At 51.8% G+C, this 6,087-nt stretch overlaps 1 protein-coding gene across 7 annotated transcripts in view; it reads left to right on the top strand.

Moving 5' to 3' along the window:
• Nucleotides 1-244: 244 nt before the first annotated feature.
• The window catches only part of Ctbp2 (C-terminal binding protein 2), a 151,702-nt gene continuing 145,859 nt past the window's right edge, over nucleotides 245-6,087 (top strand). For 2 of the 7 annotated variants that reach the window (XM_063244905.1, XM_063244901.1), the window contains exon 1: nucleotides 245-366. The gene's annotated coding sequence lies outside the window, so the exon portion shown is untranslated. Of the gene's footprint in view, nucleotides 367-736; nucleotides 876-1,187; nucleotides 1,324-2,529; nucleotides 2,551-6,087 lie in introns of those variants that run through there. The other 5 variants (XM_063244903.1, XM_063244899.1, XM_063244904.1 and 2 more) reach the window with 3 other exon arrangements.

Genomic DNA, 6,087 nt, shown 5'->3' with positions numbered 1-6,087 from the left:
ATCCCCCAAGAGAGCCGATTTGTAGTGAGGAGTATCTGTTGGGGGCGAGACCGGCCCATGTGGGGTTGTGTCATTGGTTTGCAAAGAGACCCCGCCTTTGCCAAAAAAAAAAAAAAAAAAAAAAAAAAAAAGGGAGCGTGGAGTGAGTGAACGGCGACCCTCACCTCGACTCCCGCCTCGCTCTTGCGCAGCCTGTGGGCGCGGGCAGACGCGGCCAGTGCCGCTTCTTTCCCTCTCCTTTTCTCTCGTTTTCCTTCTCCTTTTCCGGAGAAGAAAACAAATAAAGAAGAGCAAACAGCCGGGAGGTGCTCGGCATCCAGGACGTTCCCTCCCCCGATCCAAGTTGGAATCGGCATCCTCTCGGGGGTGAGCGCGGCGCGGGGTGGGCCGGACTAGGGACCCCCAGCGCAGCCCCCGCCGGGCCTGCATGCTGCAGGGAGGGCGCGCGGCCGGGACCAGGGTGGGGGATCAGGAGCTGGGTGGGCGGAGGAAGGGGGTGGGGTGGGTGGGGAAGTAGGAAGAGGCTCGGCGGTGAGGGGCGGAGGAGGAAGGGAAGGGAGGGGTATGGTGGGAGGGGTATGGTGGGAGGGTAGGGCGGGAGGGGGAGGGGCGGGGAGCCGGGGAGATTAAGTTTTTGTGTGTGTGTCCCTGTGTGCGTGTGTCATTTTAAGGTGGCTCGGGAGCAGCCCAGAGGAGCCGGCGGCGGCCAGAGGAGCGAGGGACGGAGCCGGGAGCCATGCCGCGCTGAGGGGGGGCTGCAAGCCACCGCCACCGCCACCGCCGCCGGGTGGGGTGGGAGGGGCGGGAGCCGCTGCCGCCGCCGCTGCCTCCCGGGTGGGCGCCCTTCGCCGTGGACGCCGGCGGCCCTGGACAAGGTAAGGGGACCCTAGGGGAGGACCGGGCCGCCCCCGCCCCCGCCCCACCTGCGGCCCCGGGCTGGGGGCGCCGTGCCCGCGCCTCACTGCGCCACTCCAGGAGGAGGAGAACGAAGGACGCGAAGCCGGCAACCGAGGACATTTTGGGTCCGCGCCTCCGGCCCCGCGTCCACCCTCGGTGCCCAAGGCTGGACGCTGGCCCGGGGGTCCCCGCCCGTCACCCCCGCCCCCGTCACCGATTGTGCCCGCTGGCCGCCGTTTGCGCCAGGATTTTTGTTGTGATGAGAGTTGATGAATGCGAAGTAGGCGGTCACCTTCCTTCCCATCAGGATTGGGGGGAAAAAAAAGGAAAAAAAAACCCCGGAGCGCAGCGGCGTCCAGAGGGCAGCGGCGGCGGTGTCTCGGCGACCGTTTCCTAGGCGTCCCCGAGTCCTGTTCCCCGAGCCTGGTGGGTGAGTGCGCGGGGGCCGCTGGCGACCCAGGCCGAGTGTGCGGCGCGCTGCGCCGCGGGGACAATACGGTCGGATCCCTAGGGACCGGGAGTCCGAGCACGCCGGGGTGCGGCGGGCCTTGCGCCTGCCAGGTGGGGGCGGAGGGAGGCGGAGAGGCGGGGGTCTGCTAGGAAGTCGGGGCGCGCGCGGCTTGGGCCCCTGGGGGCGCGGCCCCTGCCAGCCGGGCATCCCGCGCAGCGCCCCGAGAGCGCAAGTGAAAGACGGGGAAAGAGGCGAAGTGGAACCCTTTTGTTTTGCCAGACCGGCATTGTTGGCTTCTCCGGGCAGCCGGGCCACATCTGCTGCCGCCGCGGTTGCCCCCACTGCCGCGCGGGGCTCGGCCCGCCAAACTCGCGCCGGGGCGGGGGGCCTGGGCGGGCCGGGCGGCGGGCGCGGGCGGGGGCCGGGCATTTCCTCTGCCCGGCCGCGCTCCCGCGGGCACCACTTCCTCCTCGCCAGCCGCCAGCCGCCGCCAGCAGCCTGGCCCGCGCGCCTCCCTCACCTCCCCCGCCCGGGCTGCACTTTTCGGGTGGGGCGAACCAAAAAGAAAAAGTTTTGCAGGAGGGGCTGGCTAGGGCGCGCCCTGGTCAGCGAGGACCCAGCGTGGCGCAGGGGTAACCGGAGGCCGCCAAGGGCGCCTCCTCCTTCTTGTCCTCCGCGGCGCCGGACAGACCCGCGCGGCCGAGGGAAGCGCCTTTCTTTCTCTCCCTCGCGCTCTCCCTGATGCCCCGGGCGAGTTGGGTTGAAGAGCGCGCGAGCCTGGCGCATCCAGGCCTCTTCCGCGGGGAGGCCCAGCGGCATGGCTGGGCTCCCGCAGCCCACGCCGCGCCCTGGGGTTCGGAGGCCGCGGGCCCGAGAGCTCTGCGCGGTGACCGCGGGCCGCGCCGAGACACTCGCGCGCACACTGCCTGCTTGCCTCCGGTGGCTCGCTTTCCGCCGGCGATGGTCGGCGCGGACACGGAGTGTGCGTGTGCGCGCGAATGTTCCTGGTGATCCTTCCCCATCCGCGGTACTTTTCTGGAGGCGGCCCCACCAGCAGTTGTCTCTCGGGGACCCCACGTTTAGGATTTTATAGGGGAGGAGGGAGGAATTTTTCGTAGCAGTGCCCGGCTTGCCAGCATACTCATAGTGGACGCTGCTGACTGGCCTACGTCGTCACACCGGGCTCCCTTTCCCTGCCTGGGGTAAACAGATCTGTTTATTCGTCCCTTTTTTCCTTTAAACATTGGAGATCAGGTTAAGTTCTTAGAGAGTTAGATCCGACTGGCTGAATGATAGACAAGAGACTTGTAGTCTATAAATATGCATTGGAAATTTAAAATTCTAAGTGACTTATTTACAATTCTGTTGGATATTGTAGAGACATATTTTTATCTGATGAGTAATTTTGAGGGGACGTTGTATTTTGGGGGAAGTTTAGAGAGTTATTCTGCCTTCAGACTTTGATGTAACATATCAACTGTCTTATTCTTTGAAAGAAGGTAACCTTGTTAGGTGCTGGGGTTCAGACCGTTGAAAACTTACCTCATGTTTAGCCCTTCAGTCTGCTGTTCTGCCCCAGAGTTCTCAAAGCAGAGCGTTTTTACGTACTTTGGAGAATTCTATTTTAAATCTATTTTTATAAGTTCCTTAGGCTTCCAAGTAGTGTGACTTTAAAGGGTCTTGTTTTTATAATCCTTTGATTTCAAAGAGTACTTGAAGCAATTACAAAGTAATATTTTAAATGCTAATTCTACATTTTATGTCAGAGCAGCTTTAATATTGAAACAAGGTTTCTTTTTATTTTCTAAGTAGCTGGGGCTATTTTAAAGTTAAAACCCTGAATATCCTCTTGTATGGCTTTTTGACAGTGTTGGGGAAGCCCCCTCCCCATTGACCTTTTTATTGCCCCCAAAAGAAAAGTTAATGAGATGGTAGGTTTCAAGCCAGGAGCCGGCCCTCCCTCTTGCAGAATATGCTTACAGTTGCCGTTGAAGTTGGATGTTAGCCGTGAATGCATTTGCCTTTAATGAAACCAGTTTAATCGTTCACACTTGATCAAGTATAACATGGCCAAACAAAAGAAATAAGCCAGCATATTTCTGTAGAGCATTGAGGGGCTTAATGTGTTGCTGTTGGGTCACCTCCTCCCCCACTTTGCTCTTGTTCTAATACAGTAGAGGGTTGAAGGCTAGACGAATTTATCTGCTGATTGGTTTTCTGTGCCCCAGGGGTAGGGACCCCAGTTAAGTTCCTGTGGAAAGCAGTTACTGGAGAGAATTAGAAGATCATGGGCTTGAAGCTTTTTTGGAACCTGACAAGATGTTTTCTAGTTTCTTTTCTCCTGTTTGAGAAGATACTTAGACTAAAAAAGTATGTTACTCCTTCCTTTTGGTAATGGTGCCTTAATAAGTGGGAATGGAGGATGGTAAGCCCTGTGAGTTTTTTATGATTTCACTTGGGATCTTTGAAACTGACCCTTGAATGGGTGCTCTTGGGGGGGAGGGGCAGGTGAAGTACCTTTTTGAAAAATTGGTTTAAAAAAATAAAACACCTCTTTGTGCCTAAAATGCATTTCCTTGCTAGGCATGAGTTGCAATATTTGTGCTAGGCATGAGTTGACTCAGAGAAGAGGTATTTGCAAAGTGTGTCTCTTTAATGTTAAGAGAGTAAAAAATCTTGGCTATGTAAAAATAAAAACTGCCATTGTAAAAACACACCAGTGGCATACTTTGTGGAGTATTTTGGCCTTCTAAGACTCAGACACACCTGTTCCTGTCCCTGCTGAGTCCAGTTTGCTTTCTCTGGCATTGTTAATCTCACCCTGTACGTAAGATGAAACAGTAAAACTTGCTAGCTGAGTAATTATTAACTAGTCCATCAGTTACCCTTCCAGGGTATAATCAGTAACTTCACTCTCTACTTTACAAAACTCCAAACACCAATCTTATTCCTAAATCTGCAAAGTGTTTTAGTGAGAGATTAAGTGAAACAAATAGTAGTCACAAACAAACAAAACTACAAGACAAATTTGCAACTTTCTCATGGTTCCAAATAGCTATCTACTTACTAGGTAAGCAGGTGGTGAGTGTATAAAATGTGTACTGAGTGAGCAGTGCACCGGATTTAAAAATGATACTCTTGAGGACTGTTAAAATACTAAGAAGAGCTCAGGGTGGCTCACGTTATATGAAATCCTTGAGATTCATTTATTAAAAGGAAAAAGACACCTCTGAGGCCCTGCTGAGATCTAGCACCAGAATGCTATTTACCAACATTTCACTAACATCATGAATCATTTTTGAAGGCAAAGTTATATTCTGTGCACTTAATGCTTCCTCTAAATGGAAAAATTTTAAAGCGTTTACAGCCATGGTAGAACGGTGGATCCCATTGTCATTTTTTTACCACTGTCCTTTCAACATAGAGTGGCCCTCATTTTAACTTACTTGTGGCCTGGCTCCTTCAGTGAAAAATAAGCATCTGCCAAAGTGTCCCAGGTCCCTGATACAGGCCACAAATATGTATTCATGCAGCATACAATTGGGAAGGTAAATTTATCTGTTGAGCAGGGCACATCTCAGGTAGTATTTCCATCTTGGAGTGATAGTTCCATTACAGAGGGTGAAACACGTTTTTGTAGCAATTTAAAAATGGGAATGCAGTTTGATCCTTTACAAAGAAGCCCTTTATTTAACAGACAACACCGTTTGGTGAAATATCGGGGTATCCTGTTCCCCAAGAATCTTCCCGTGGCCTGCTAGCTGAGGAATGCTTGTGCGGACTTTGCCTACTGAAAAGTTTCAGTAGGCACATGAATACTGGAATGGATAAAGTCTCCGAGGCTGCCCTGCTTGGGCAGCTATCAGTTTTCCCCCTTACAGCTGGTAAGCACGTCCTAATTTACTCAACTGCCAGTTAAAGTTACCGCACCCCTGAAAGGGAGGAGAAAATGCAAGCCTTCTCACCCCCTCCTTTATCTTTTGAAATTATTTTTGTATTCAAGTCTGGATTTGATGGAATATGTATCAAAGGCTTATTAAAAATCTCTGGGTTTGGAAAATGATACTTAATAATTGCTAAAAACTTCAGAACCATTTTTGAGGTGTTCATTGGTTCTTTTGATTGTGATTTAATGGAGAGTATCCAAAAGCCATCAGTGTGACTCTAATGATATTCATAAATTAATGTTTGGGCATAATCTGTAGTTTGCTTTTAGCTGTCATTATTAATGTTGAAAGCCTAAATTATGGCTGCATTTGGGCTTTCAGAACTTAGCTTGTGAAAAGAAGGGCTTTACAAATTGTGTTAAAGGGTGGGGGGATTCACAAATGAATACAGAATGTACAATGGAGAGAGAGCCAGGCCATTGTTTGTGTGGAATGTTGACAATGGGAGCCAAGGGGCAGTTTCGCCTTCATTCTCTGAACTGCTGGAGCACAGAGAACCAGCCAGAGTTGCACCCAGGATGGGAACCAGCGTCGCATTCAGCATCTTGGCCTGGCTTGGAAATTTGGCCTGTCTTCTTTCCACAGTTTTGTTAGAAGGTGGTCTTTTTGGATTGCTTGGGGATGCTTTGTTTAATACTCTGCATTTTAGAAGAAGGATTCTAAAAGCAGTAGAATTCTTCCAGGAAAATGTGGAAAAGAAACTTTTCTCCCTTGAAATTGGATATGAAGAAATAAATTCAACCTCAGAAACTGAGGCATCTTAAGTCACAGGAAGAAGTTGTTTTTAGTCTT

The sequence above is a fragment of the Cavia porcellus genome, unplaced genomic scaffold (assembly GCF_034190915.1).
Source record: "Cavia porcellus strain 051 isolate PalLab524CR breed Dunkin Hartley unplaced genomic scaffold, mCavPor4.1 scaffold_2, whole genome shotgun sequence".
Taxonomy (NCBI): domain Eukaryota; kingdom Metazoa; phylum Chordata; class Mammalia; order Rodentia; family Caviidae; genus Cavia; species Cavia porcellus.
The sequence above is the reverse complement of the archived record's forward strand: the minus strand, read 5'-3'. Positions and strand labels throughout refer to the sequence as shown.